The sequence below is a fragment of the Bison bison genome, unplaced genomic scaffold, assembly GCF_000754665.1.
Source record: "Bison bison bison isolate TAMUID 2011002044 unplaced genomic scaffold, Bison_UMD1.0 scf7180017864383, whole genome shotgun sequence".
Classification (NCBI taxonomy): domain Eukaryota; kingdom Metazoa; phylum Chordata; class Mammalia; order Artiodactyla; family Bovidae; genus Bison; species Bison bison.
In genome coordinates, this window is record NW_011494955.1 from 2,488,663 (window position 1) to 2,499,499 (window position 10,837).

At 38.4% G+C, this 10,837-nt stretch overlaps 1 protein-coding gene across 1 annotated transcript in view; it reads right to left on the minus strand.

Annotated features, from left to right (window-relative positions):
• Positions 1–10,837, minus strand: part of CCNT1 (cyclin T1) — a 35,949-nt gene that overhangs the window by 17,393 nt on the left and 7,719 nt on the right. The window lies entirely within an intron of this gene.

A 10,837-nucleotide genomic window follows, 5' to 3' on the forward strand; every position in this document is an offset into this window, starting at 1 on the left:
AAAAACTTTTTTTTATTTAGCCACTAGACGTTAAGTAGACAGCTTTCTATTTAAAATGAGATTAAGTTTTATCAAAGCACTCTATATACTTTTTTTTTAAGGACTGTTAGGGAAATTAAAATAGAGGTAACCTTGTTCTCTTGTTCTGGAGAAGGAAACGGCAACCCACTCCAGGATTCATGCCTGGGAAATCCCATGGACAGAGGAGCCTGGCGGGCTCAGTCAGACATGACTTAGCAGCTAAACCACCACCACCAGTCTTGTTCAGACTTCACAAGTAGGGCAGCAGGCCTCTGAGTGACTTCTGACCTTGCCCAGACTCTGCCTGGACTACATGTCTGCCTGGCAAGGACACCAACCATTACCAGCAAGTCAAGAGGCACTATAGAGAAAGGGAATGTGACTTGAAATCTCTAAGCCCCTAAGGACCTGGCCAGCCCGGTCCCACCTCCAGGGTCTAAGAAGTCTTATGACTAACAGGATGAAATCAACAGCATTGTAAAGTAAAACCAGAGCCTCTTTTTTGCTAGCAAACTGATGAAGACATCAGTTTACAGCATAGGACTATAATAAGCAGGAGCCCCCAAAACTGCAATCTGAAGTCTCACCCGTGGGGTAGATGTACCACCCTGATCTTTTCCAACTGGGCCTCCAGATTGCTGTTAACTTCTCACGGCTGTTCAAGTCTGGATGTAGGTTGTCAGCCCAATTTGGTGATGTATACACTGTTACACTTCTATTTCTTTTCTTTTAATGACTGTATATTGAAATTAAGTCAAATAATCTTCTATAAAAAAATGAAATTGTTTATTTGTGTGTAACGAGTGGTTTCTTTTGTTAATGAATCCTTCGAACCTAAAACGAAAGTAAAACTTTTGGCAAAACATAAATTGGCACTGTAAGCAGGATTCGTGAAGCAAAATGCCACTCTTTAAGAAGAAAGACATTAAGATTAAATAAGTCTTTATTTCCAGATGGGAAGATGTGCCTTACTTCTTGTTGGCTACTGAATGGGACATATCCACTGGACTGTATGAGAATTGGAACCCCAATTGGGACCCCAAATTAAAGAGGGCTGAACCTTTAAAAGTTACTGAATGTTTGTGGCTCTTGCCAAGTGAGAAAGAACAAGAATGTACCATGATGGATCAGAGAGGCTGGATCCTCTCTGCCTACCATAAGGTTGAAGAAGCCAAACTAAAACTGGTTGAAAAGAAGTCAAAACTGGAGAAAGAATTATGCGACCTGCAAGGTTGATTGTTCACGTTATAATGTCAAAACTACATTGTAGCTGACCAAGTGTCCATTTTCCAGTTGGTAGCTGAAAAAGCTGCTGTAAAGGCTGCACGAGTTAAATATCGAAAGGAGCACGGCAAGGTTAACAAAAAGAAGTTCAGTCTCAGGAAATGACAGGGGGAAAAGAGACCAAGAGACATTTTAAATCTCAAACAGAAACTGAAACCACCGCCTGTCTGGATATATGTGTCTGTCTCAGTATGTGTCTTTGTCCTTGGATAACACTGCTAAGGTTTACTTGTAAATGAGCTCTATTTAACTGACTTAAAAAGTAAGTGCTTACAAATTAAAGCTAAATATCTAGAAAACTGGCCAAGATAAAGTTTAGGACCACAGGATCTGGGAAATATTTAGTACGAAGTCGATATCTGCTATTGAAGATGGTTTAAGTCTGTTGAGTTAATCAGTATAGATTCTTAATATGTCTTATATGTCTGTCTTAGAATCATCGTATAATAATCAGTAGAATACGTTCACTGTGCCTAGGCTTAATGTAAAGCTAAATAAAATCTTGCTGTTTCCTTTACAAATCTGTCAGCAAGGAAAGTAACTCAATGTGAAGAAATTTTTAAGGAAAGAAAATGTAAATGAGATAAGAGCTTTTAAATCAAATTTTATTAAGAATAATTATGCTTTAGCAAAGTCTCCCTAACATAATAGGGCTTTGCTGGTGACTCAGTGGTAAAGAATCCACCTACCAAAGCAGGAGACTTGAATTCCACGTCTGGTCTGGAAGATCCCACGTGCCACACAGCAACTAAGCCTGTGCACCACAGCCGTCGAGCCTGTGCTCTAGAGTTGGAATGGCAACTACTGAGCGCTAGCGCTGCAACTGCTGAAGCCAGCAGGCTCTAGAGCCCTTGCTTCACAACAAGAGAAGCCACCACAATGAGAAGCCTGTGCACCGCAACTAGTGAGCAGCCCCCACTCGCCACAACTATATAAAGCCCACACGGCAATGAAGACCCAGCACAGCCAAAAAATAAATAAATAAAATTATTAAGTAAAGTCTTTTGTCATTTTAGTTATGGCTTTATTCTGATGGCTTTGTAAAAACAATTAAAAGACGCTTGCTCCTTGGAAGAATAGGTATGATAAACCTAGACAGTGTATTAAAAAGCAGAGACATCATTTTACCAACAAAGGTCTGTACGGTCAAAGCTATGGTTTTTCCATAGTAGGTCTGGTGGTGCTCATGGTAAAGAATCTGCCCGCAATGCAGGAGACCTGAGTTTGATTCCTGGGTTGGGAAGATCCCCTGGAAAAGGGAATGGCAACGCACTCCAGTATTCTTGCCTGGAGAATGCCATGGACAGAGGAGGCTGGTGGGCTACAGTCCATGCGGTTGCAGAGTTGGACACAACTGAGTGACTAACACACACACCATGGTTTTTCCAGGAGTCATGTAGGGATGTGAGAGTTGGACCATAGAGAAGGCTGAGCACCGAAGAACTGATGCTTTCGAACTGGTGCTGGAGAAAACTCTTCAGAGTCCTTTAGACAACAAAATCAAACCAGTCAATCCTAAAGGAAATCAACCCTGAATATTCACTGGAAGGACTGATACTGAAGCTGAAACTCCAATACTTTGGCCACTTGATGCGAAGAGCCAACTCACTGTAAAAGACCCTGATGCTGGGAAAGACTGACGGCAAGAGGAGAAGGGTGAGACAGAGGATGAGGTGGTTGGATGGCATCACTGACTCAATGGACATGAGTCTGAGCAAACTCAGGGAGATAGTGAAGGACAGTGAAGTCTGGCATGCTGCATGACTTAGCGACTGAATAACAACTTTGTAAAAATATCACCTCTTCAAGATTTACAGAAATCTTGAAGATTAAATTAACTATTAATAGATAAACAAATTTTGTTATTAACAGTAAGCTTGTATCAGACTGGAACTTGGTTTTCTCGTTAAGAGAACAGCTTTCTTGGGATGTGGCTTTTGATAACAAGACTGTGAGAATTTCATCGCCTTTAAGTGATTTATATTTGTTTTTAAAATCTTTTGCAACTTTGGTAAAGTAAATGAATATTTCACAATGATCTATGAAGACTGTGGCACACAGAGATAAGCTCGTTTTGCTTCTACAAATAATTAATCTTTCATTGTCAGACTTTTGCTATCCTGATGTTCTTAGAACATGGCAACTGTCTACTTCTAAATCAAGGAATTTAAAACAGGTAAACAAAGGCTATAAATCAGTCAGGGGACTGGGAAATCCAAGATGGCTGCTTGACTTTTCCCGGCTCCCTGATAAACCTCATTTTTTGTTTGATGGGACTAACCATTAACCCTCACTAGAGGGTTAATGCCTTCACAAAAAATTGTTTCACTTAATAGTAAATTCTAGTTTTGTTAACTGAGATCTATGTTGACCAAGACTTACTTCCCAGATAGCTCCTTGCTGTTATATTGCTAAGACATTTAACTTAATTTTTCTAAAGCTTATCTCAGTAATCTATCTTTGGATGGAGAGCAGATACCCTGTGACATAAAATAACCTGTATCAATCAATGAACTATATGCCAATTGGAGCTTATGGAAAAAACAAAATAGAGCCCTTGGGTTTCTAGAACAGGAAATTTCCAGAGGCCGGAAACAGTCATACTAAGAACAGTCAATTTGCTGAATTATACACAGTATATCAGGCTCGAAAACAAGACAATTTAACAGAATGTCATATTTATACAGACTCTTGGCCAGTAGCCAACGAACAGATTGGCCACTTGGCTTCCCCTAAGCGTAAAGAATAACTGGCGAATTCACTCCAAAGAGCTATGGGGAAAGGAATTATGGTCTGACATTTGGGAAACTGTTCAAACTACTACTGTTTCAGTTTTTCATGTAGATGCTCACAGTGTCCCAAATTCTAGGAAATAATGGTATAACTCTATTAGAAATGAACAAACCTGAATTCAAGCAGCATAAGTTGATCCAGACTCCAGCAACTTAAAATGTTCGACTTCATGCGCACACCAAAAATGTGGCCATTTGGGAGAAACAACAACATACAGGTGGGCTCAGGATCGAGCTATTTCTTTCACTATAGATCTCATTAAATGTTATTTTACAATGTCCAATTTGTCAACAATTAAGCATAGAAGCTTGCCACAACCAGTAAAGGACAAGTGGCACATGGCAAGCTGCCTGGGCAAATACAGCAAACTGATTATATTGGTCCATTAATTTGGGAAGAAGGGTGCCAGTGTGTGTGCTGCTGTGGACACCTATTCTGAGTATTTAGTGACCATTCCCTTGGGGAAAGCCAGAGTAATACTATTAAAACACTAGAGATAATTCATCTATATTATGGTGTTCCACTTCAAATTCAGAGTGACAATGGGTCACACTTTAAAGTAAGTTAATACAAGAGTTTGTCCAGGAACATAATGTACAATGGATTTTTCATATTTTATTATCCTCAAGATGCTGGCTTGACTGAAAGAATGAATGATCTGTTTAAATAGCAATTAATTAAACTTGGAGAGGGTTCTTATAAAAACTGAAGGACTAATTTAAATACTGCCCTCAATATTTTAAATAATAGACCTATAGGAGAATTAGAAACTCCTTTGATGAAGATGACTATTCTGAACGTACAGATTCATAAAACAGACTTCCATCCTGAGACAGCTAGAATTAGAAAATCAGCCCAGGAGCACTAGCTCCTTTCTGAGCTACTCCTGAGGCCTCCAGACTGGATTTGTCACCTACATCTGAACACAGACTTACTGAAGGATTGGTATGTGCTATTTCAACTGGTATTGCAATTAAAATGTCTCCCAGACACTTTGAATTAATCCAAGAATGTTTCAGTTTAGCATTAATATGGATTTGTGTCTGTGGGGGAGTCACAGACCTAGACTGTAACTAGAATGAGGAAAAGGATGATCTACTTATTAATAAACACAATCAAGTTGTCAGTTGCTGATTCTTCCATTTGTAACTGACAAAGTACAAAACGGAGAACCTCCCACCTTACTAACAGTCAGAGGTGATAGAGGGTTTGGGTCCACAAATGAAATACATACTATTGAAGCTAAAATCTGGGTGAAGCAGCCTAACCGTCCTCCCATACCTGCTGCTGATATGACTGCACAGGGGAAGGACACTGTCATATAATCTCCGGACAGGAAAAATGGAAATATGTGCCATTAACATACTGTTATTCTCAAGAAAAGACTCTTCTTGGAGCCTTACTGTAATGTGGATTGTTATTCATACCTCAACTCCTGATTATCTGCTACAGTTAAGAAAAGAACATGACGAAAAATGTTGGGGAATCTTCAGATGGAGAATTACGAGCCAGACCCAAACTCAGGATAACTTCACCTGCCTTGCAAACAAGGCCTGTTCTTTCTTAACTTTGACTTTCTATGGACAAAATTTATCTGTCTGTTACATTACACCAATTTCATGTGTTACTCATTGTATCTGGGGGAGAGTATTAGTTGTGGCATTTTACTGGGAATTGTTTGGACTTTAATAATCGCACCACTTACTGACAGACTATAATAAGGCTACCAAGAGACTGCTAAGTGGACCAACATCTCACATTTGGGAACACTACTTATCACAGAACTTCATGAAGTATTGTGAATGGACTATCTTCCCTAAATCCCATGTTTTTTTAAATAGCCCCTCAACTTGTATGTATTATAACCAGTTATGTAGAAACTAACTTCTACGTTTCAGCTAAGAACCCCTTTTTCCAGATGCCTAACACATATTGATCATTTATATTGGAAGGGGACCACCTATTACTTTTCCTCCATGAGAACTTTGGTATAGTGGACTCAAATCCTATTCCTTACTCTCTCTGTTCCCAGTATTAGCTTCCCCTTAAAACCTTTATGAAATATTTTGCAAGGAATCAAAGAGTTATAAAATTTCATAGATAAATATAATCATACCTTAATAGAGCATTTTGTTGTTACTACTGTAACTGCCAATAACTTAATGGATGTAGGAGTTGATGTACAAAAACGTACTTCTCATTCATGGTGGGTCTTTTTCTTTACTAAATCCCCTACTGCTCAAAGATTCTTCTCTGCACTGCTTAACCCATTATATATTTCTATGATCACTTTATTTCTATTGACTATCTGGAACTGTTATTTGACTTATAGAATTAAAGAGACTGTTCATGTTACTCTGCCTTATTCCTATGCTCTTCAGCCTCAACAATTCTGAGGTCAACTGGTAAGGATGAGTCTTGTTCAGGGTTCAGAAATAGGGGAGCAGGCCTCTGACCCACTTCTGACCTTGCCCAGACACTGCCTGGACTACATGCCTGCCTACAAGCACATCAAGTGTTACCATCAGGTCAGTCGGCACTTTAGAGAAGAAAGGGAATAGGACTTGAAATCCCTAAGCCCCTGAGGGCCTGGCCAGCCTCTCTTCCCCATCTAAAAATTCTTAAGACTCAGGAAGATAAAACAAACAGCATTGTAAAATTAAAGTAAAACTAGAGCTGCATCTTTCTGAAGTAATCTTTTAAAATTATTTTTATAATCAGTCACCAAAAACTATGCGGAGATGATATTTACAATGTTACATTCTCACAAGAGCTCATTTTTTGCACACAAACTTATATCAGTTTGCAGCCTGAGATTACAAACAGGAGCCCCCAAAATTGCAATTTGAAGTCTCACCTGTGGGGTGGACGTACCACCCAGGATCCTTCCAACTGGGGATCCAGACTGCTGTTAACAAGAGACTGGCCAGTGCTGTTCAAGTCTGGATATAGGCTGTCGGCCCAGTTCTGTTACTTCTCTCTACTGTTGTTGTTGTTGTTGTTTTTTAATATTGTATATTTAAATTAAGTCAAATACCCTTCTATAAGAAAATTGATTTTATTTGTGGTAAAGAGTGGTTTCTTTTGTTAACGAATTCTTCAAATCTAAAACGAAAGTAAAACTCTCAACAAAACAAGGAGTAAATTGAAATGTCCAGAATCAGCAAGTGTTGCCAGGGGCTGGGAAAAGAGAAATGGAAGTGACTGCTGAAGTATGAGGGGTTTCTTTCTGGGGTGATGTACATGTTCTGAAATTAGATCATGGTGATGGTTGCTGACCTCTGAATATACCAAGAACCAGTGAATTGTAAATCAAAAGAAGGAATTCTATCGTATGCATATTATCTCAATTATACTTACATATGGAGAAGAGCACAAAACTTTAATTAGTGCTCTCACTGCTGGGACCCCAGGTTCAATCCCTGTTCGGGGAACTAAGATCCCACAAGCCATGCTGTGAGGCCAAAAAAAAAGTCAAGCCGATACACAAGAAGACAGAAAACTCAGATGCTAAAAAAGAAATCAGAATAGGACATAAACATACCCTGGTGATTTGGGAAATCTCAGGAAGCAGAACTTCTCTAGAATCTTAACAAGAATATGTCAGCGAATCAAACACGGCAATGGCATGAACTAGACAGAATTCACCAGAAGTTAAAGAAAACAATAAATAATTTTATAGAAGTGAAATATTTATTTACTGAGTATAACTGATAAGAATTCTAATATTTATTTGTATTACTTTGTGAAAATATTTTTCTCCACAAATTCAATTCAGAATAATAATCCTCTTCCTTTTTATCTGTTGCAGTTGTATATCGAGCTTGCTACAAATATTCTACTAGACCTTAAAACAAAGAAAAACCAGAGGAAAATGGGTGTGAACAAAGACATGAGAAATTAGGGCATCAAGCACATTGTGAACAGTACATTGAGTAAAGGATATAAATAAAAGGATATAGGTCACAAAAGATTTTTTTTTCTTTTGATGTATCCTAAATGCTTTATTTCTGGGCCAGCTGTCAGTATTTAAGAGCTCAGCTTATTACAAAGATTTCTCAATGGGAAGATATAATAATAAATAATGATCTAAGTTATGGTACTAACAGCATTTAGAGTTGTTGAGAACATTGCTTGAGATCGCCTTAATGGCTCACAAAAAACTGAATGCAAAAGGTCAAGCAAGCAAATACAATTGTTGTACATAAAATTTTTCATTAAACATTTAAGAACCTATGATTTCCTTTAACCATTTAGAAATCTAAGGATTTTAGGCCCTACTGACTTTAAAGCAAAACGTTTTACACCAGAATTGTGGTACCGTACAAGTTCATGTGCCAAAGTTTAGAATATGGACTTTATCTTTTACAGTGTTATATTTTAAACTAATAAAGATTTGAAAATTATTTAGAGTTTTTGTTCAGGAAGACTAGTTCTGATATATTTCTGAACATCCATTGAGTGTGTGCGTGCTCAGTCATGTCTGACTCTTTGTGACCCTTTGGACTGTAGCCCACCAGGCTCCTCTGTCCGTGGGATTTTCCAGGCAAGAATACTGGAGTGGGCTACAAAAGATTTTTAAGAAGAGAGTGACATTAAACATTTTGGGGGAAAAAATGTAGAGTTTAAGAAATAATTATAAAGATTAATCCAGTGGTAGATGGGACTAAAAGGAAAAAAGGATAGATATATTAAGTTACTTTTTCTAAGAGAAAATTTTTACTAATACAAGCACTAAGAAACAAAGTTTAGAATAGGCACTAGCAGTAGAAATAAAGGAAAAAAGAGATGCAGTTTTCACCTTGGAAAAATGAATAGGTTTTCAGTAAATGTGTGTGTGTGTGTGTGTGTGTGTGTGTGTGTGTGTGTAACTGCATGAAGAGAAAAAAATTCTAGTGGAAATATATGCCAAAAGGTTAATAGGATTATCTCTGAAGACCAGAGTTACAGAGAAATAATTACCTCCTTTAATTTGTCCTCTTTAATTTTATGATAAAAATACATGTTTATAGGGTGAGAAAAACAGAACAGTACCATTATATAAATTAATAGGACTTTATAACTGATTGGACAAAGGGGAGAAGGAAAAAGGTAACTCAAAGGCAATACTAAGATATTAAGCCTACAACTTTGCCTTCAAGGATCTAAAAATACACTTGAAAGAATCTAACATATATATATGTATATATATAATAAAAGCAATGTCTAACAAGGCACTATCTAAGTGAAAGACTGCAACAGATAAATTTCAACCTAATTTTTGTGCAATCAACCATATACTCATTGCTCCTCATGCAATCATACACCAAGCTAGTTTATCAAAGTATTTTCCTATCAAAAGTAGTTTCAAAAGGAATTCTTACGCCAAGTTAAGAGTGTAAGATTTTGTCCATATTATAAACAGTAATAATGCCAGCTAATACTTGCTATGTGCAGGCATTCTGCAAATTAATTCACCTATATCCTATGAGGTAGGCACCATTTTTGACTCCAAAGAGATGAGAAAACTGAGGCCCAAGGTAACTTGCCCAAGGCCAAAGAGCTGTAGGCAGTGCAGCAAGGATCCAAATTGAGATGTGTCTGACTCAAGAGATCATCCTCTTAACCACTCAATTCAGTTCAGTCACTCAGTCATGTCCAACTCTTTGCAACCCCATGAACCACAGCACGCCAGGCCTCCCTGTCCATCACCAATTCCCGGAGTTTACCCAAACTCATGTCCATTGAGTCGGTGATGGCATCCAACCATCTCATCCCGCTGTCCCCTTCTCCTCCTGCCTTCAATCGTTCCCAACATCAGGGTCTTTTCAAATGAGTTAGATCTTTATATCAGGTGGCCAAAATATTGGAGTTTCAGCTTCAACATCAGTCCTTCCAATGAATATTCAGGACTGATTTCCTTTAGGATGGACTGGTTGGATCTCCTTGCAGTCCAAGGGACCCTCAAGAGTCTTCTCCAACACCACAGTTCAAAAGTATCAATTCTTCTGCGCTCAGCTTTCTTTATAGTCCAACTCTCACACCCATACATGACTACTGGGAAAAGTATAGCCTTGACTAGACGGACCTTTGTTGGCAAAGTAATGTCTCTGCTTTTTAATATGCTGTCTAGGTTGGACAGCATATTTCCTTCCAAGGAGTAAGAGTCTTTCAATTTCATGGCTGCAATCACCATCTGCAGTGATTTTGGAGCCCAAAAATATAAAGTCAGCCACTGTTTCCCCATTTATTTGCCATGAAATGATGAGATCGGATGTCCAAAAAAATAAAGTCAGCTACTGTTTCCCCATCTATTTGCCATGAAGGGATGGGACCAGATGCCATGATCTTAGTTTTCTGAATGTTGAGATTTAAGCTAAGTTTTTCACTCTCCCCCTTCACTTTCATCAAGAGGCTCTTTAGTTCTTCTTCACTTTCTGCCATAAGGGTAGCATCATCTGCATATCTGAGGTTATTGATACTTCTCCTGGCAATCTTGATTCCAGCTTGTGCTTCCTCCAGCCTGGCACTTCTCATGATGTACTCTGCATATAAGTTAAATAAGCAGGGTGACAATATACAGCCTTGACATATTCCTTTTCCTATTTGGAACCAGTTTGTTGTTCCATGTCCAGTTCTAACTGTTGCTTCCTGGCCTGCATACAGGTTTCTCAAGAAGCAGGTCAGGTGGTCTGGTATTCCCATCTCATTCAGAATTTTCCAGTTTATTGTGATCCACACAGTCAAAGGTTTTGGCATA